Raw genomic sequence first — 22,438 nt, forward strand, 5'->3', positions numbered from 1 at the left:
GATGACATACCCTGAACCACGGAGCAAACTCACAAGCTATCGCGAGTAGCAAGTCGCTGCGACCTTCTCCTCCCAGACCTGTCTGGATCAGTCACAGTCGTGACAATAGGACGCTATAAGCCGTACCCCCCACAGAGGAGATGGAAGGATCCGTCCATAGGACGCTATAACCCGTACCCCCCACAGAGGAGATGGAAGGATCCGTCAATAGGACGCTATAAGCCGTACCCCCCACAGAGGAGATGGAAGGATCCGTCCATAGGACGCTATAACCCGTACCCCCCACAGAGGAGATGGAAGGATCCGTCCATAGGACGCTATAAGCCTTACCCCCCACAGAGAAGATGGAAGGATCCGCCCATAGGACGCTATAAACCGTAACCCCACAGAGGAGATGGAAGGATCCGTCCATAGGACGCTATAAGCCTTACCCCCCACAGAGAAGATGGAAGGATCCGCCCATAGGACGCTATAAACCGTAACCCCACAGAGAAGATGGAAAGATCCGTCCATAGGACGCTATAACCCGTACCCCCCACAGAGGAGATGGAAGGATCAGTCCATAGGACGCTATAAGCCGTACCCCCCACAGAGGAGATGCAAGGATCCGTCCATAGGACGCTATAACCCGTACCCCCCACAGAGGAGAAGGAAGGATCCGTCCATAGGACGCTATAAGCCGTACCCCCCACAGAGGAGATGGAAGGATCCGTCCATAGGACGCTATAAGCCGTACCCCCCACAGAGGAGATGGAAGGATCCGTCCATAGGACGCTATAAGCCGTACCCCCCACAGAGAAGATGGAAGGATCCGCCCATAGGACGCTATAAGCCGTACCCCCACAGAGAAGATGGAAGGATCCGCCCATAGGACGCTATAAGCCGTACCCCCACAGAGGAGATGGAAGGATCCGTCCATAGGACGCTATAAGCCGTACCCCCCACAGAGAAGATGGAAGGATCCGTCCATAGGACGCTATAAGCCGTACCCACCACAGAGAAGATGGAAAGATCCGTCCATAGGACGCTATAACCCGTACCCCCCACAGAGAAGATGGAAGGATCCGTCCATAGGACGCTATAAGCCGTACCCCCCACAGAGGAGATGGAAGGATCAGTCCATAGGACGCTATAAGCCGTACCCCCTACAAAGGAGATAGAAGGATCCGTCCATAGGACGCTATAAGCCGTACCCCCCACAGAGGAGATGGAAGGATCCTTCCATAGGACGCTATAAGCCGTACCCCCCACAGAGGAGATGGAAGGATCCGTCCATAGGACGCTATAAGCCGTACCCCCCACAGAGGAGATGGAAGGATCCGTCCATAGGACGCTATAAGCCGTACCCCCCCACAGAGGAGATGGAAGGATCCGTCCATAGGACGCTATAAGCCGTACCCACCACAGAGAAGATGGAAGGATCCGTCCATAGGACGCTAAAAGCCGTACCCCCCACAGAGAAGATGGAAGGATCCGTCCATAGGACGCTATAAACCGTACCCTCCACAGAGGAGATGGAAGGAGCCGTCCATAGGACGCTATAAACCGTACCCTCCACAGAGGAGATGGAAGGATCAGTCCATAAGACGCTATAAACCGTACCCTCCACAGAGGAGATGGAAGGAGCCGTCCATAGGACGCTTTAAGCCGTACCCCCCACAGAGGAGATGGAAGGATCCGTCCATAGGACGCTATAAGCCGTACCCCCCACAGAGGAGATGGAAGGATCCGTCCATAGGACGCTATAAGCCGTACCCCCCACAGAGAAGATGAAAGGAGCCGTCCATAGGACGCTATAAGCCGTACCCCCCACAGAGGAGATGGAAGGATCCGTCCATAGGACGCTATAAGCCGTACCCCCCACAGAGGAGATGGAAGGATCCGTCCATAGGACGCTATAAGCCGTTCCCCCCACAGAGGAGATGGAAGTATCCATCCATAGGACGCTATAAGCCGTACCCCCCAAGGAGGAGATGGAAGGATCCGTCCATAGGACGCTATAAGCCGTACCCCCACAGAGAAGATGGAAGGAGCCGTCCCGTACCCCCCACAAAGGAGATGGAAGGATCCGTCCATAGGACGCTATAAGCCGTACCCCCCACAGAGAAGATGGAAGGATCTGTCCATAGGACGCTATAAGCCGTACCCCCCACAGAGAAGATGGAAGGATCCGTCCATAGGACGCTATAAGCCGTACCCCCAACAGACAAGATGGAAGGATCCGACCATAGGACGCTATAAGCCGTACCCCCCACAGAGGAGATGGAAGGATCCGTCCCTAGGACGCTATAAGCCGTACCCCCCACAGAGGAGATAGAAGGAGCCGTCCCGTACCCCCCACAAAGGAGATGGAAGGATCCGTCCATAGGACGCTATAAGCCGTACCCCCCACAGAGAAGATGGAAGGATCCGTCCAAAGGACGCTATAAGCCGTACCCCCCACAGAGGAGATGGAAGGATCCGTCCATAGGACGCTATAAGCCGTTCCCCCCACCGAGGAGATGGAAGTATCCGTCCATAAGACGCTATAAGCCGTACCCTCCACAGAGGAGATGGAAGGATCCGTCCATAGGACGCTATAAGCTGTACCCCCCACAGAGAAGATGGAAGAAGCCGTCCGTACCCCCCACAAAGGAGATGGAAGGATCCGTCCATAGGACGCTATAAGCCGTACCCCCCACAGAGAAGATGGAAGGAGCCGTCCATAGGACGATATAAGCCGTACCCCCCACAGAGAAGATGGAAGGATCCGACCATAGGACGCTATAAGCCGTACCCCCCACAGAGGAGATGGAAGGATCCGTCCATAGGACGCTATAAGCCGTACCCCCCACAGAGGAGATGGAAGGAGCCGTCCCGTACCCCCCACAAAGGAGATGGAAAGATCCGTCCATAGGACGCTATAAGCCGTACCCCCCACAGAGGAGATGGAAGGATCCGTCCATAGGACGCTATAAGCCGTACCCCCCACAGAGGAGATGGAAGGATCCGTCCATAGGACGCTATAAGCCGTACCCCCCACCGAGGAGATGGAAGGATCCGACAATAGGACGCTATAAGCCATACCCCCACAGAGGAGATGGAAGGATCCGACCATAGGACGCTATAAGCCGTACCCCCCACAGAGGAGATGGAAGGAGCCGTCCATAGGACGCTATAAGCCGTACCCCCCACAGAGGAGACGGAAGGTTCCGTCCATAGGACGCTATAAGCCGTACCCTCCACAGAGGAGATGGAAGGATCCGACCATAGGACGCTATAAGCCGTACCCCCCACAGAGGAGATGGAAGGTTCCGTCCATAGGACGCTATAAGCCGTCCCCTCCACACAGGAGATGGAAGTATCCGTCCATAGGACGCTATAAGCCATACCTTCCACAGAGGAGATGGAAGGATCAGTCCATAGGACGCTATAAGCCGTACCCCCCACAGAGAAGATGGAAGGAGCCGTCCCGTACCCCCCACAAAGGAGATGGAAGGATCCGTCCATAGGACGCTATGAGCCGTACCCCCCACAGAGAAGATGGAAGGATCTGTCCATAGGACGCTATAAGCCGTACCCCCCGCAGAGAAGATGGAAGGATACGTCCATAGGACGCTATAAGCCGTACCCCCCACAGAGAAGATGGAAGGATCCGACCATAGGACGCTATAAGCCGTACCCCCCACAGAGGAGATGGAAGGATCCGACCATAGGACGCTATAAGCCGTACCCCCCACAGAGGAGATGGAAGGATCCGTCTATAGGACGCTATAAGCCGTACCCCCCACAGAGGAGATGGAAGGATCCGTCCATAGGACGCTATAAGCCGTACCCCCCACAGAGGAGATGGAAGGATCCGTCCATAGGACGCTGTAAGCCGTACCCTCCACAGAGGAGATGGAAGGTTCCGTCCATAGGACGCTATAAGCCGTACCCCCCACAGAGGAGATGGAAGGTTCCGTCCATAGGACGCTATAAGCCGTACCCCCCACAGAGGAGATGGAAGGATCCGTCCATAGGACGCTATAAGCCGTACCCTCCACAGAGGAGATGGAAGGATCCGTCCATAGGACGCTATAAGCCGTACCCCCCACAGAGGAGATGGAAGGATCCGTCCATAGGACGCTATAAGCCGTACCCTCCACAGAGGAGATGGAAGGATCCGTCCATAGGACGCAATAAGCCGTACCCCCCACAGAGAAGATGGAAGGAGCCGTCCCGTACCCGCCACAAAGTAGATGGAAGGATCCGTCCATAGGACGCTATAAGCCGTACCCCCCACAGAGAAGATGGAAGGATCCGTCCATAGGACGCTATAAGCCGTACCCCCCACAGAGGAGATGGAAGGATCCGTCCATAGGACGCTATAAGCCGTACCCCCCACAGAGGAGATGGAAGGATCCGTCCATAGGACGCTATAAGCCGTACCCCCCAAAGAGGAGACGGAAGGATCCGTCCATAGTACGCTATAAGCCGTACCCCCCACCGAGGAGATGGAAGGATCCGACAATAGGACGCTATAAGCCGTACCCCCACAGAGGAAATGGAAGGATCCGACCATAGGACGCTATAAGCCGTACCCCCCACAGAGGAGACGGAAGGATCCGTCCATAGGACGCTATATGCCGTACCCCCCACAGAGGAGATGGAAGGATCCGTCTATAGGACGCCATAAGCCGTACCCCCCACCGAGAAGATGGAAGGATTCGCCCATAGGACGCTATAAGCCGTACCCTCCACACAGGAGATGGAAGGGTCCGTCCAGTACCCCCACAAAGGAGATGGAAGGATCCGTCCATAGGACGCTATAAGCCGTACCCTCCACACAGGAGATGGACGGATCCGTCCATAGGACGCTATAAGCCGTACCCCACACAGAGGAGATGGAAGGATCCGTCCATAGGACGCTATAAGCCGTACCCCCCCCCAGAGGAGATGGAAGGATCCGTCCATAGGACGCTATAAGCCGTACCCCCCACAGAGAAGATGGATGGAAGGATCCGTCTATAGGACGCTATAAGCCGTACCCCCCACAGAGGAGATGGAAGGATCCGACCATAGGACGCTATAAGCCGTACCACCCACAGAGTAGATGGAAGGATCCGTCCATAGGACGTTATAAGCCGTACCCCCCACCGAGGAGATGGAAGGATCCGACAATAGGACGCTATAAGCCGTACCCCTCACAAAGGAGATGTAAGGATCCGACCATAGGACGCTATAAGCCGTACCCCCCACAGAGGAGATGGAAAGATCCGACCATAGGACGCTATAAGCCGTACCCCCCACAGAGGAGATTGAAGGATCCGACCATAGGACGCTATAAGCCGTATCCCCCACAGAGGAGATGGAAGGATCCGTCCATAGAACACTATAAGCCGTACCCCCCACCAAGGAGATTGAAGGATCCGTCCATAGGACGCTATAAGCCATACCCCCACAGAGGAGATGGAAGGATCCGTCCATAGGACGCTATAAGCCGTACCCCCCACAGAGAAGATGGAAGGAGCCGTCCCGTACCCCCCACAAAGGAGATGGAAGGATCCGTCCATAGGACGCTATAAGCCGTACCCCCCACAAAGAAGATGGAAGGATCCGTCCATAGGACGCTATAAGCCGTACCCCCCACAGTGAAGATGGAAGGATCCGTCCATAGGACGCTATAAGCCGTACCCCCCACAGAGTAGATGGAAGTATCCGTCCATAGGACGCTATAAGCCGTACCCCCCACCGAGATGGAAGGATCCGACAATAGGACGATATAAGCCGTACCCCCCACAGAGGAGATGGAAGGATCCGTCCATAGGACGCTATAATCCGTACCCCCCCCACAGAGTAGATGTAAAGATCCGTCCATAGGACGCTATAAGCCGTACCCCCCACAGAGGAGATGGAAGGATCCGTCCATAGGACGCTATAAGCCGTACCCCCCACAGAGGAGATGGAAGGATCCGTCTATAGGACGCTATAAGCCGTACCCTCCACACAGGAGATGGAAGGGTCCGTCCAGTACCCCCCACAGAGGAGATGGAAGTATCCGTCCATAGGACGCTATAAGCCGTACCCCCCACAGAGGAGACGGAAGGATCCGTCCATAGGACGCTATAAGCCGTACCCTCCACAGAGGAAATGGAAGGATCCGTCCATAGGACGCTATAAGCCGTACCCTCCACAGAGGAGATGAAAGGATCCATCCATAGGACACTATAAGCCGTACCCCCCACAGAGGAGATGGAAGGATCCGTCCATAGGACGCTATAAGCCGTACCCCCCACAGAGGAGATGGAAGGATCCGACCATAGGACGCTATAAGCCGTACCCCCCACAGAGAAGATGGAAGGATCCGTCCATAGGACGCTATAAGCCGTACCACCCACAGAGGAGATGGAAGGATCCGTCCATAGGACGCTATAAGCCGTACCCCCCACAGATGAGATGGAAGGAACCGTCCATAGGACGCTATAAGCCGTACCCCCCACAGATGAGATGGAAGGATCCGTCCATAGGACGCTATAAGCCGAACCCCCCACAGATGAGATGGAAGGATCCGTCCATAGGACGCTATAAGCCGTACCCCCCACAGAGGAGATGGAAGGATCCTTCCATAGTACGCTATAAACCGTACCCCCCACAGAGGAGATGGAAGGATCCGTCCAAAGGACGCTATAAGCCGTACCCCCCACAGAGAAGATGGAAGGAGCCGTCCATAGGACGCTATAAGCCGTACCCCCCACAGAGAAGATAGAAGGATCCGTCCATAGGATGCTATAAGCCGTACCCCCCACAGAGAAGATGGAAGGACCCGTCCATAGGACGCTATAAGCCGTACCCCCCACAGAGAAGATGGAAGGATCCGTCCATAGGACGCTATAAGCCGTACCCCCCACAGAGGAGATGGAAGGATTCGTCCATAGGACGCTATAAGCCGTACCCCCCACAGAGTAGATGGAAGGATCCGTCCATAGGACGCTATAAGCCGTACCCCCCACAGAGGAGATGGAAGGATCCGTCCATAGGACGCTATAAGCCGTACCCCCCACAGAGAAGATGGAAGGATCCGTCCATAGGACGCTATAAGCCGTACCCCCCACAGAGGAGATGGAAGTATCCGACCATAGGACGCTATAAGCCGCACCCCTCCACAGAGGAGATGGAAGGTTCCGTCCATAGGACGCTATAAGCCGTACCCTCCACACAGGAGATGGAAGGATCCATCCATAGGACGCTATAAGCCGTACCCCCCACAGAGGAGATGGAAGGATCCGTCCATAGGACGCTATAAGCCGTACCCCCCACAGAGGAGATGGAAGGATCCGTCCATAGGACGCTATAAGCCGTACCCCCCACAGAGAAGATGGAAGGATCCGTCCATAGGACGCTATAAGCCGTACCCCCCACAGAGGAGATGGAAGTATCCGACCATAGGACGCTATAAGCCGCACCCCTCCACAGAGGAGATGGAAGGATCCATCCATAGGACGCTATAAGCCGTACCCCCCACAGAGAAGATGGAAGGATCCGTCCATAGGACGCTATAATCCGTACCCCCCACAGAGGAGATGAAGGATCCGTCCATAGGACGCTATAAGCCGTACCCCCCACAGAGGAGATGGAAGGATCCGACCATAGGACGCTATATGCCGTACCCCCCACAGAGAAGATTGAAGGAGCCGTCCATAGGACGCTATAAGCCGTACCCCCCACAGAGGAGATTGAAGGAGCCGTCCATAGGACGCTATAAGCCGTGCCCCCCACAGAGGAGATGGAAAGATCCGTCCATAGGACACTATAAGCAGTACCCCCCACAGAGGAGATGGAAGGATCCGTCCATAGGACGCTATAAGCCGTACCCCCCACAGAGAAGATGGAAGGATCCGTCCATAGGACGCTATAAGCCGTACCCCCCACAGAGGAGATGGAAGGATCCGTCCATAGGACGCTATAAGCCGTACCCCCCACAGAGGAGATGGAAGGATCCGTCCATAGGACGCTATAAGCAGTACCCCCCACAGAGGAGATGGAAGGATCCGTCCATAGGACGCTATATGCCGTACCCCACACAGAGAAGATTGAAGGATCCGTCCGTAGGACGCTAGAAGCCGTACCCCCCACCGAGGAGATGGAAGGATCCATCCATAGGACGCTATAAGCCGTACCCCCCACAGAGGAGATGGAAGGATCCGTCCGTAGGACGCTAGAAGCCGTACCCCCCACCGAGGAGATGGAAGGATCCATCCATAGGACGCTATAAGCCGTACCCTCCACAGAGGAGATGGAAGGATCCGTCCATAGGACGCTATAAGCCGTACCCCCCACAGAGGAGATGGAAGGATCCGTCCATAGGACGCTATAAGCCGTACCCCCCACAGAGAAGATGGAAGGATCCGTCCATAGGACGCTATAAGCCGTACCCCCCACAGAGGAGATGGAAGGATCCGTCCATAGGACGCTATAAGCCGTACCCCCCACAGAGGAGATGGAAGGATCCGTCCATAGGACGCTATAAGCCGTACCCCCCCACAGAGGAGATGGAAGGATCCGTCCATAGGACGCTATAAGCCGTACCCCCCACAGAGGAGATGGAAGGATCCGTCCATAGGACGCTATAAGCCGTACCCCCCACAGAGAAGATGGAAGGATCCGTCCATAGGACGCTATATGCCGTACCCCCCACAGAGAAGATGGAAGGATCCGTCCATAGGACGCTATATGCCGTACCCCCCACAGAGGAGATGGAAGGATCCGTCCATAGGACGCTATATGCCGTACCCCCCACAGAGGAGATGGAAGGATCCGTCCATAGGACGCTATAAGCCGTACCCCCCACCGAGGAGATGGAAGGATCCGTCCATAGGACGCTATAAGCCGTACCCCCCACAGAGGAGAAGGAAGGATCCGTCCATAGGACGCTATAAGCCGTACCCCCCACCGAGGAGATCCTTCTGACAGACCCCGCAGTCCACCAGAACCTTACACTGACAGACCCCGGAGACCCCGCCCATCACTGGTTGATACTCCGCCCCTGTGTCCGAACCACATCCTCGCCTTCTCCTTACAGATGCCATAGCTAACCCCGCCCCTGACGTCATAGCTAACCCCGCCTCTTACCCCGTAAAATGGCCACGCCTACTTACATACACAAACGGTTCCACGCCTCTCCGCCCCATCTCCATGACAACAGAACGCGGTGTGGCCGAAGTTTAGGTGAGAGCAGCCGGATCCTGGAGCCGAGCCCCGAGGGCGCCCCCACCCACAGCGAGCCCACAGGGTGCCCCTTCAGTACCCACCACATACTGGAGCACCCACCGCATACTGCAGCACCCACCGCATACTGCAGCACCCACTACATACTGCAGCACCCACCTCATACTGCAGCACCCACCATATACTGCAGCACCCACCGCATACTGCAGCACCCACCTCATACTGGAGCACCCACCACATACTGCAGCACCCACCACATACTGCAGCACCCACCACATACTGCAGCACCCACCACATACTGGAGCACCCACCTCATACTGCAGCACACACCACATACTGGTGCACCCACCACATACTGGTGCACCCACCACATACTGGTGCACCCACCACATACTGCAGCACCCACCACATACTGCAGCACCCACCTCATACTGGAGCACCCACCTCATACTGCAGCACCCACCTCATACTGGAGCACCCACCACATACTGGTGCACCCACCACATACTGCAGCACCCACCACATACTGCAGCACCCACCCCATACTGGAGCACCCACCACATACTGGTGCACCCACCACATACTGGTGCACCCACCACATACTGGTGCACCCACCTCATACTGGAGCACCCACCCCATACTGGAGCACCCACCACATACTGGTGCACCCACCACATACTGGTGCACCCACCACATACTGGTGCACCCACCACATACTGCAGCACCCACCACATACTGCAGCACCCACCACATACTGCAGCACCCACCTCATACTGCAGCACCCACCACATACTGGAGCACCCACCACATACTGCAGCACCCACCTCATACTGCAGCACCCACCTCATACTGCAGCACCCACCTCATACTGCAGCACCCACCACATACTGCAGCACCCACCACATACTGCAGCACCCACCACATACTGGAGCACCCACCTCATACCGCAGCACCCACCGCATACCGCAGCACCCACCGCATACCGCAGCACCCACCGCATACCTCAGCACCCACCTCATACCGCAGCACCCACCTCATACCGCAGCACCCACCACATACCGCAGCACCCACCACATACCGCAGCACCCACCACATACCGCAGCACCCACCTCATACCGCAGCACCCACCTCATACCGCAGCACCCACCTCATACTGCAGCACCCACCACATACTGCAGCACCCACCACATACTGCAGCACCCACCTCATACTGCAGCACCCACCACATACTGGAGCACCCACCACATACTGCAGCACCCACCTCATACTGCAGCACCCACCTCATACTGCAGCACCCACCTCATACTGCAGCACCCACCACATACTGCAGCACCCACCACATACTGGCAGCAGCACCCACCACATACTGCAGCACCCACCTCATACTGCAGCACCCACCGCATACCGCAGCACCCACCGCATACCGCAGCACCCACCGCATACCTCAGCACCCACCTCATACCGCAGCACCCACCTCATACCGCAGCACCCACCACATACCGCAGCACCCACCACATACCGCAGCACCCACCACATACCGCAGCACCCACCTCATACAGCAGCACCCACCTCATACTGCAGCACCCACCTCATACTGCAGCACCCACCACATACTGGAGCACCCACCTCATACTGCAGCACCCACCACATACTGCAGCACCCCACCTCATACTGCAGCACCCACCTCATACTGCAGCACCACCACATACTGCAGCACCCACCACATACTGCAGCACCCACCACATACCTGCAGCACCCACCACATACTGCAGCACCCACCTCATACTGCAGCACCCACCTCATACTGCAGCACCCACCACATACTGCAGCCCCACCACATACTGCAGCATACTGCAGCACCCACCACATACTGCAGCACCCACACATACTGCAGCACCCACCTCATACTGCAGCACCCACCTCATACTGCAGCACCCACCGCATACTGGAGCACCCACCGCATACTGCAGCACCCACCTCATACTGCAGCACCCACCACATACTGCAGCACCCACCTCATACTGCAGCACCCACCTCATACTGCAGCACCCACCACATACTGGTGCACCCACCACATACTGCAGCACCCACCACATACTGCAGCACCCACCTCATACTGGAGCACCCACCTCATACTGCAGCACCCACCTCATACTGCAGCACCCACCGCATACTGCAGCACCCACCGCATACTGCAGCACCCACCGCATACTGCAGCACCCACCGCATACTGGAGCACCCACCTCATACTGGTGCACCCACCACATACTGCAGCACCCACCACATACTGCAGCACCCACCACATACTGCAGCACCCACCTCATACTGCAGCACCCACCTCATACTGCAGCACCCACCTCATACTGGAGCACCCACCACATACTGCAGCACCCACCACATACTGCAGCACCCACCACATACTGCAGCACCCACCTCATACTGCAGCACCCACCTCATACTGCAGCACCCACCTCATACTGCAGCACCCACCACATACTGGAGCACCCACCTCATACTGCAGCACCCACCTCATACTGCAGCACCCACCACATACTGCAGCACCCACCTCATACTGCAGCACCCACCACATACTGCAGCACCCACCACATACTGCAGCACCCACCTCATACTGGAGCACCCACCTCATACTGCAGCACCCACCTCATACTGCAGCACCCACCACATACTGCAGCACCCACCTCATACTGCAGCACCCACCTCATACTGCAGCACCCACCACATACTGCAGCACCCACCACATACTGGTGCACCCACCACATACTGCAGCACCCACCACATACTGCAGCACCCACCTCATACTGGTGCACCCACCTCATACTGCAGCACCCACCACATACTGCAGCACCCACCACATACTGCAGCACCCACCACATACTGGAGCACCCACCACATACTGCAGCACCCACCACATACTGCAGCACCCACCACATACTGCAGCACCCACCACATACTGCAGCACCCACATCATACTGCAGCACCCACCACATACTGCAGCACCCACCTCATACTGCAGCACCCACCTCATACTGCAGCACCCACCACATACTGCAGCACCCACCTCATACTGCAGCACCCACCTCATACTGCAGCACCCACCACATACTGCAGCACCCACCACATACTGGTGCACCCACCTCATACTGCAGCACCCACCTCATACTGGAGCACCCACCTCATACTGCAGCACCCACCTCATACTGCAGCACCCACCTCATACTGCAGCACCCACCACATACTGCAGCACCCACCTCATACTGCAGCACCCACCTCATACTGCAGCACCCACCTCATACTGCAGCACCCACCTCATACTGGAGCACCCACCTCATACTGCAGCACCCACCTCATACTGCAGCCCACCTCACTGCACCCTCATACTGCAGCACCCACCACATACTGCAGCACCCACCTCATACTGCAGTCACCCACCTCATACTGCAGGCACCCACCTCATACTGCAGCACCCACCACATACTGCAGCACCCACCACATACTGCAGCACCCACCTCATACTGCAGCACCCACCTCATACTGCAGCACCCACCTCATACTGGAGCACCCACCTCATACTGGAGCACCCACCTCATACTGCAGCACCCACCTCATACTGCAGCACTCACCTCATACTGGTGCACCCACCACATACTGCAGCACCCACCACATACTGCAGCACCCACCACATACTGGAGCACCCACCTCATACTGCAGCACCCACCACATACTGCAGCACCCACCTCATACTGCAGCACTCACCACATACTGGTGCACCCACCACATACTGGAGCACCCACCACATACTGCAGCACCCACCACATACTGGTGCACCCACCACATACTGCAGCACCCACCTCATACTGCAGCACCCACCACATACTGGAGCACCCACCACATACTGCAGCACTCACCACATACTGGTGCACCCACCACATACTGCAGCACTCACCTCATACTGGAGCACCCACCACATATTGGTGCACCCACCACATACTGGTGCACCCACCTCATACTGGAGCACCCACCCCATACTGGAGCACCCACCACATACTGCAGCACCCACCACATACTGGTGCACCCACCACATACTGCAGCACCCACCACATACTGCAGCACCCACCACATATTGCAACACCCACCACATACTGCAGCACTCACCACATATTGCAACACCCACCACATATTGCAGCACTCACCTCATACTGGAGCACCCACCTCATACTGCAGCACTCACCACATACTGCAGCACCCACCTCATACTGGAGCACCCACCACATTCTGGAGCACCCACCTCATACTGCAGCACCCACCACATACTGCAGCACCCACCTCATACTGGAGCACCCACCACATTCTGGAGCACCCACCTCATACTGCAGCACCCACCACATTCTGGTGCACCCATCACATACTGAAGCACCCACCACATACTGCAGCACCCACCATATACTGCAGCACACACCACGTACTGGTGCACCCACCACATACTGGTGCACCCACCACATACTGGTGCACCCACCACATACTGCAGCACCCACCACATACTGCAGCACCCACCACATACTGCAGCACCCACCTCATACTGGAGCACCCACCTCATACTGCAGCACCCACCTCATACTGCAGCACCCACCGCATACTGCAGCACCCACCTCATACTGCAGCACCCACCACATACTGCAGCACCCACCTCATACTGCAGCACCCACCTCATACTGCAGCACCCACCACATACTGCAGCACCCACCTCATACTGCAGCACCCACCTCATACTGCAGCACCCACCTCATACTGCAGCACCCACCTCATACTGCAGCACCCACCACATACTGCAGCACCCACCTCATACTGCAGCACCCACCTCATACTGCAGCACCCACCTCATACTGCAGCACCCACCACATGCCTGGTGCACCCACCACATACTGCAGCACCCACCTCATACTGCAGCACCCACCACATACTGCAGCACCCACCACATACCGCAGCACCCACCTCATACCGCAGCACCCACCTCATACTGCAGCACCCACCTCATACTGCAGCACCCACCACATACTGCAGCACCCACCACATACTGCAGCACCCACCTCATACTGCAGCACCCACCACATACTGCAGCACCCACCTCATACTGCAGCACCCACCACATACTGCAGCACCCACCTCATACTGCAGCACCCACCTCATACTGCAGCACCCACCTCATACTGCAGCACCCACCACATACTGCAGCACCCACCACATACTGGTGCACCCACCACATACTGCAGCACCCACCTCATACTGCAGCACCCACCTCATACTGCAGCAACCCACCACATACTGCAGCACCCACCACATACTGCAGCACCCACCACATACTGCAGCACCCACCACATACTGGAGCACCCACCACATACTGCAGCACCCACCTCATACTGCAGCACCCACCACATACTGCAGCACCCACCTCATACTGCAGCACCCACCTCATACTGCAGCACCCACCACATACTGCAGCACCCACCTCATACTGCAGCACCCACCTCATACTGCAGCACCCACCACATACTGCAGCACCCACCTCATACTGCAGCACCCACCTCATACTGCAGCACCCACCTCATACTGCAGCACCCACCACATACTGGTGCACCCACCTAATACTGCAGCACCCACCTCATACTGGAGCACCCACCTCATACTGCAGCACTCACCACATACTGGTGCACCCACCACATACTGCAGCACCCACCTCATACTGCAGCACCCACCTCATACTGCAGCACCCACCTCATACTGCAGCACCCACCTCATACTGCAGCACCCACCACATACTGCAGCACCCACCACATACTGCAGCACCCACCTCATACTGCAGCACCCACCACATACTGCAGCACCCACCTCATACTGCAGCACCCACCTCATACTGCAGCACCCACCTCATACTGCAGCACCCACCACATACTGCAGCACCCACCACATACTGCAGCACCCACCACATACTGCAGCACCCACCTCATACTGCAGCACCCACCTCATACTGCAGCACCCACCTCATACTGCAGCACCCACCACATACTGGTGCACCCACCACATACTTCAGCACCCACCACATACTGCAGCACCCACCTCATACTGCAGCACCCACCACATACTGCAGCACCCACCTCATACTGCAGCACCCACCTCATACTGCAGCACCCACCTCATACTGCAGCACCCACCACATACTGGTGCACCCACCACATACTTCAGCACCCACCACATACTGCAGCACCCACCTCATACTGCAGCACCCACCACATACTGCAGCACCCACCTCATACTGCAGCACCCACCTCATACTGCAGCACCCACCACATACTGCAGCACCCACCACATACTGCAGCCCCACCTCATACTGCAGCACCCACCTCATACTGCAGCACCCACCTCATACTGGAGCACCCACCTCATACTGCAGCACTCACCTCATACTGGTGCACCCACCTCATACTGCAGCACCCACCTCATACTGCAGCACCCACCTCATACTGCAGCACCCACCACATACTGCAGCACCCACCACATACTGCAGCACCCACCACATACTGCAGCACCCACCTCATACTGCAGCACCCACCACATACTGCAGCACCCACCTCATACTGCAGCACCCACCTCATACTGCAGCACCCACCACATACTGCAGCACCCACCTCATACTGCAGCACCCACCACATACTGGTGCACCCACCACATACTGCAGCACCCACCACATACTGCAGCACCCACCTCATACTGCAGCACCCACCCACATACTGCAGCACCCACCTCATACTGCAGCACCCACCACATACTGGAGCACCCACCACATACTGCAGCACCCACCTCATACTGCAGCACCCACCACATACTGCAGCACCCACCACATACTGGAGCACCCACCACATACTGCAGCACCCACCACATACTGCAGCACCCACCTCATACTGCAGCACCCACCCACATACTGCAGCACCCACCTCATACTGCAGCACCCACCACATACTGGTGCACCCACCACATACTGCAGCACCCACCACATACTGCAGCACCCACCTCATACTGCAGCACCCACCACATACTGGTGCACCCACCACATACTGCAGCACCCACCACATACTGCAGCACCCACCTCATACTGCAGCACCCACCACATACTGCAGCACCCACCTCATACTGCAGCACCCACCACATACTGCAGCACCCACCTTTCTGCATCATCTTTTCTCAAAGTTGACATTCTTCAGCAGCACATCCCGAAAACATAACTTTCTTGGACATCAGACTCTGATAAGGGGAGCGAGGGAGCTGCTTACTTTGGCCTTGTAGCTAGAACATTTGGTTTATTCACAGAACACCCCCCCACCCCCTTCTTCACAGCTGGCTCAGTCATTTTTTACATATGTACAAGATGGAGGACATGTTTATACAAAATGGATACTTTCTCATTCCTCACAAGCACCTACCACATACTACACCCAGATATTGGAGCACCCATCACATGTCACACCCAAATACTGGAGCACACACCGCATACTGGAGCACCCACCACATTTCACATCTAGATACTGCATCACCCACTACGTACTACACCCAAATACTGGAGCACGCATCACATACTGGAGCACCCACCACTGGGGGTGCAGTGTTCTCTACATTGGGGTGGTGGCCTGCATTGTATCTTTATCTGCAGGACATTAGTACTGGGGGTGCAGCATCTTCTACATTGGTGCGATGACCACATTTTGTCATCTGCAGAATGCTGTGGTGATGAGGAGTAGAGGACGTGTGTTAGGACCCTACTGTGGTGATGAGGAGTAGAGGACGTGTGTTAGGACCCTACTGTGGTGATGAGGAGTAGAGGACGTGTGTCAGGACCCTGCCGTGGTGATGAGGAGTAGAGGACGTGTGTCAGGACCCTGCTGTGGTGATGAGGAGTAGAGGACGTGTGTCAGGACCCTGCCGTGGTGATGAGGAGTAGAGGACGTGTGTCAGGACCCTGCCGTGGTGATGAGGAGTAGAGGACGTGTGTCAGGACCCTGCTGTGGTGATGAGGAGTAGAGGACGTGTGTCAGGACCCTGCTGTGGTGATGAGGGGTAGAGGACGTGTGTCAGGACCTGGCTGGGGTGAGGAGGAATAGAGGACGTGTGTTAGGACCCTACTGTGGTAATGAGGAGTAGAGGACGTGTGTCAGGACCCTGCTGTGGTGATGAAGAGTAGAGGACGTGTGTCAGGACCCTGCTGTGGTGATGAGGAGTAGAGGACGTGTGTCAGGACCCTGCTGTGGTGATGAGGGGTAGAGGACGTGTGTCAGGACCTGGCTGTGGTGAGGAGGAGTAGAGGACGTGTGTTAGGACTCTACTGTGGTGATGAGGAGTAGAGGACGTGTGTCAGGACCCTGCCGTGGTGATGAGGAGTAGAGGACGTGTGTCAGGACCCTGCTGTGGTGATGAGGAGTAGAGGACGTGTGTCAGGACCTGGCTGTGGTGAGGAGGAGTAGAGGACGTGTGTTAGGACCCTGCTGTGGTGATGAGGAGTAGAGGACGTGTGTCAGGACCTGGCTGTGGTGAGGAGGAGTAGAGGACGTGTGTTAGGACCCTACTGTGGTGATGAGGGGTAGAGGACGTGTGTCAGGACCCTGCTGTGGTGATGAGGAGTAGAGGACGTGTGTCAGGACCCTGCTGTGGTGATGAGGAGTAGAGGACGTGTGTCAGGACCTGGCTGTGGTGAGGAGGAGTAGAGGACGTGTGTTAGGACCCTGCTGTGGTGATGAGGGGTAGAGGACGTGTGTCAGGACCCTGCTGTGGTGAGTAGGAGTAGAGGACGTGTGTCAGGACCCTGCTGTCGTGATGAGGAGTAGAGGACGTGTGTCAGGACCCTGCTGTGGTGATGAGGAGTAGAGGACGTGTGTCAGGACCCTGCTGTGGTGATGAGGAGTAGAGGACGTGTGTCAGGACACTGCTGTGGTAATGAGGAGGTGTGTCAGGACCTTGCTGTGTTGATGAGGAGTAGAGGACATGTGTCAGGACACTGCGGTGGTGATGAGGAGGTGTGTTAGGACCCTGCTGTGGTGATGAGGGGTAGAGGACGTGTGTCAGGACCCTGCTGTGGTGATGAGGAGTAGAGGAGGTGTGTCAGGACCTTGCTGTGGTATGGAGGAGTAGAGGACATGTGTCAGGACCCTTCTGTGGTGATGAGGAGTAGAGGACGTGTGTCAGGACCCTGCTGTGGTGATGAGGGGTAGAGGACGTGTGTCAGGACCCTGCTGTGGTGATGAGGAGTAGAGGAGGTGTGTCAGGACCTTGCTGTGGTATGGAGGAGTAGAGGACATGTGTCAGGACCCTTCTGTGGTGATGAGGAGTAGAGGACGTGTGTCAGGACCCTGCTGTGGTGATGAGGAGTAGAGGACGTGTGTCAGGACCTGGCTGTGGTGAGGAGGAGTAGAGGACGTGTGTCAGGACACTGCGGTGGTGATGAGGACGTGTGTCAGGACCCTGCTGTGGTGATGAGGAGTAGAGGACGTGTGTTAGGACCTTGCTGTGGTAATAAGGAGTAGAGGACGTGTGTCAGGACCTGGCTGTGGTGAGGAGGAGTAGAGGACGTGTCAGGACCTGGCTGTAGTGAGGAGCAGTAGAGGACGTGTGTCAGGACCCTGCTGTGGTGATGAGTAGAGGACGTGTGTCAGGTCCCTGCTGTGGTGATGAGGAGTAGAGGACATGTTTCAGGACCCTGCTGTGGTGATGAGGAGTAGAGGACGTGTGTCAGGACCCTGCTGTGGTGATGAGGAGTAGAGGACGTGTGTCAGGACCCTGCTGTGGTGAGTAGGAGTAGAGGACATGTGTCAGGACCCTGCTGTCGTGATGAGGAGTAGAGGACGTGTGTCAGGACCCTACTGTGGTGATGAGGAGTAGAGGACGTGTGTTAGGACCCTGCTGTGGTGATGAGGAGTAGAGGACGTGTGTCAGGACCTGGCTGTGGTGAGGAGGAGTAGAGGACGTGTGTCAGGACCCTGCTGTGGTGATGAGGAGTAGAGGACGTGTGTTAGGACCTTGCTGTGGTATGGAGGAGTAGAGGACATGTGTCAGGACCCTGCTGTGGTGATGAGGAGTAGAGGAGGCGTGTCAGGACCTTGCTGTGGTATGGAGGAGTAGAGGACATGTGTCAGGACCCGGCTGTGGTGAGGAGGTTTACAGGACATGTGTCAGGACCCTGCTGTGGTGATGAGGAGTAGAGGACGTGTGTCAGGACCCTGCTGTGGTGATGAGGAGTAGAGGACGTGTGTCAGGACCTTGCTGTGGTGATGAGGAGGTGTGTCAGGACCCTGCTGTGGTGATGAGGAGTAGAGGACGTGTGTTAGGACCCTGCTGTGGTGATGAGGAGTAGAGGACATGTGTCAGGACCTTGCTGTGGTGATGAGGAGTAGAGGACATGTGTCAGGACCCTGCTGTGGTGATGAGGAGTAGAGGACGTGTGTCAGGACCCTGCTGTGGTGATGAGGTGTAGAGGACGTGTGTCAGGACCCTGCTGTGGTGATGAGGAGTAGAGGACGTGTGTCAGGACCCTGCTGTGGTGATGAGGAGTAGAGGACGTGTGTTAGGACCTTGCTGTGGTAATAAGGAGTAGAGGACGTGTGTCAGGACCTGGCTGTGGTGAGGAGGAGTAGAGGACGTGTCAGGACCTGGCTGTGGTGAGGAGCAGTAGAGGACGTGTGTCAGGACCCTGCTGTGGTGATGAGTAGAGGACGTGTGTCAGGTCCCTGCTGTGGTGATGAGGAGTAGAGGACATGTTTCAGGACCCTGCTGTGGTGATGAGGAGTAGAGGACGTGTGTCAGGACCCTGCCGTGGTGAGTAGGAGTAGAGGACGTGTGTCAGGACCCTGCTGTCGTGATGAGGAGTAGAGGACGTGTGTCAGGACCCTGCTGTGGTGATGAGGAGTAGAGGACGTGTGTAAGGACCCTGCTGTGGTGATGAGGAGTAGAGGACGTGTGTCAGGACCTGGCTGTGGTGATGAGGAGTAGAGGACGTGTGTCATAACCCTGCTGTGGTGATGAGGAGTAGAGGACGTGTGCCAGGACCTTGCTGTGGTATGGAGGAGTAGAGGACATGTGTCAGGACCCTGCTGTGGTGATGAGGAGTAGAGGAGGCGTGTCAGGACCTTGCTGTGGTATGGAGGAGTAGAGGACATGTGTCAGGACCCGGCTGTGGTGAGGAGGTTTACAGGACATGTGTCAGGACCCTGCTGTGGTGATGAGGAGTAGAGGACGTGTGTCAGGTCCCTGCTGTGGTGATGAGGAGTAGAGGACATGTTTCAGGACCCTGCTGTGGTGATGAGGAGTAGAGGACGTGTGTCAGGACCCTGCCGTGGTGAGTAGGAGTAGAGGACGTGTGTCAGGACCCTGCTGTCGTGATGAGGAGTAGAGGACGTGTGTCAGGACCCTGCTGTGGTGATGAGGAGTAGAGGACGTGTGTTAGGACCCTGCTGTGGTGATGAGGAGTAGAGGACGTGTGTCAGGACCAGGCTGTGGTGATGAGGAGTAGAGGACGTGTGTCATAACCCTGCTGTGGTGATGAGGAGTAGAGGACGTGTGCCAGGACCCTGCTGTGGTGATGAGTAGAGGACGTGTGTCAGGACACTGCTGTGGTAATGAGGAGGTGTGTCAGGACCTTGCTGTGTTGATGAGGAGTAGAGGACATGTGTCAGGACACTGCGGTGGTGATGAGGAGGTGTGTTAGGACCCTGCTGTGGTGATGAGGGGTAGAGGACGTGTGTCAGGACCCTGCTGTGGTGATGAGGAGTAGAGGAGGTGTGTCAGGACCTTGCTGTGGTATGGAGGAGTAGAGGACATGTGTCAGGACCCTGCTGTGGTGATGAGGAGTAGAGGAGGCGTGTCAGGACCTTGCTGTGGTATGGAGGAGTAGAGGACATGTGTCAGGACCCGGCTGTGGTGAGGAGGTTTACAGGACATGTGTCAGGACCCTGCTGTGGTGATGAGTAGAGGACGTGTGTCAGGACCCTGCTGTGGTGATGAGGAGTAGAGGACGTGTGTTAGGACCCTGCTGTGGTGATGAGGAGTAGAGGACGTGTGTCAGGACCCTGCTGTGGTGATGAGGAGTAGAGGACGTGTGTTAGGACCTTGCTGTGGTAATAAGGAGTAGAGGACGTGTGTCAGGACCCTGCTGTGGTGATGAGTAGAGGACGTGTGTCAGGTCCCTGCTGTGGTGATGAGGAGGTGTGTCAGGACCCTGCTGTGGTGATGAGGAGTAGAGGAGGTGTGTCAGGACCTTGCTGTGGTATGGAGGAGTAGAGGACATGTGTCAGGAGCCGGCTGTGGTGAGGAGGAGTACAGGACATGTGTTAGGACCCTGCTGTGGTGATGAGGAGTAGAGGACGTGTGTCAGGACCCTGCTGTGGTGATGAGGAGTAGAGGACGTGTGTCAGGACCCTGCTGTGGTGATGAGGAGTAGAGGAGGTGTGTCAGGACCTTGCTGTGGTATGGAGGAGTAGAGGACATGTGTCAGGACCCGGCTGTGGTGAGGAGGAGTACAGGACATGTGTCAGGACCCGGCTGTGGTGAGGAGGAGTACAGGACATGTGTCAGGACCCGTCTGTGGTGAGGAGGAGGTGTGTCAGGACCTTGCTGTGGTAATGAGGAGTAGAGGACGTGTGTCAGGACCCTGCTGTGGTGATGAGGAGTAGAGGATGTGTGTCAGGGCCCTGCTGTGGTGATGAGGAATAGAGGACATGTGTTAGGACCCTGCTGTGTTGAAGAGGCGTAGAGGACATATGTAACGGGGCACCGAAGGTGCACTCGGTCTCCCATCAGCCGCAGACCTGCTGCTTAGCTTCAGGAGCGAGGATCTGTGTTCCGCCTCTTTTCCAGGGCGGCTTTGCTGCTGGGAGGCTCCCTGCTCCTAGGTCTGCCTTGAGCGCCGAGCTGATCACTCAGTGCTCGATTTGTCTGTCTGTCGGTCATGTGACGCTGGACACTCACTCCCCACTATAAATACAGGCGGCCTGCTGGCCACAGGTTGCCTGTGTTTTTCGTCCTATAGGCTTTGTACTTTATTGTTATTAAGCTACCTTTGGAATTGAACCTCGATCTGCTTCTTGACACCTCTCCTCCCTGCTCCCTGTACCTTGACGCTACCTCTCGGATTTTGACCTTGGCTTGTTTACGGATTTGTCTTTGCCTCTTCCCTTGTTCTGACGTGACCTCCCGGAAT

General features: G+C 56.4%; 1 protein-coding gene across 1 annotated transcript in view; it reads left to right on the top strand.

Annotated features, from left to right (window-relative positions):
* The window catches only part of WDR97 (WD repeat domain 97), a gene marked incomplete at its 3' end in the record, with an annotated part of 117,746 nt that overhangs the window by 30,694 nt on the left and 64,614 nt on the right, over positions 1–22,438 (top strand). The window lies entirely within an intron of this gene.

This window comes from Bufo gargarizans, unplaced genomic scaffold (assembly GCF_014858855.1).
Source record: "Bufo gargarizans isolate SCDJY-AF-19 unplaced genomic scaffold, ASM1485885v1 fragScaff_scaffold_318_pilon, whole genome shotgun sequence".
In the NCBI taxonomy this organism is placed as follows: domain Eukaryota; kingdom Metazoa; phylum Chordata; class Amphibia; order Anura; family Bufonidae; genus Bufo; species Bufo gargarizans.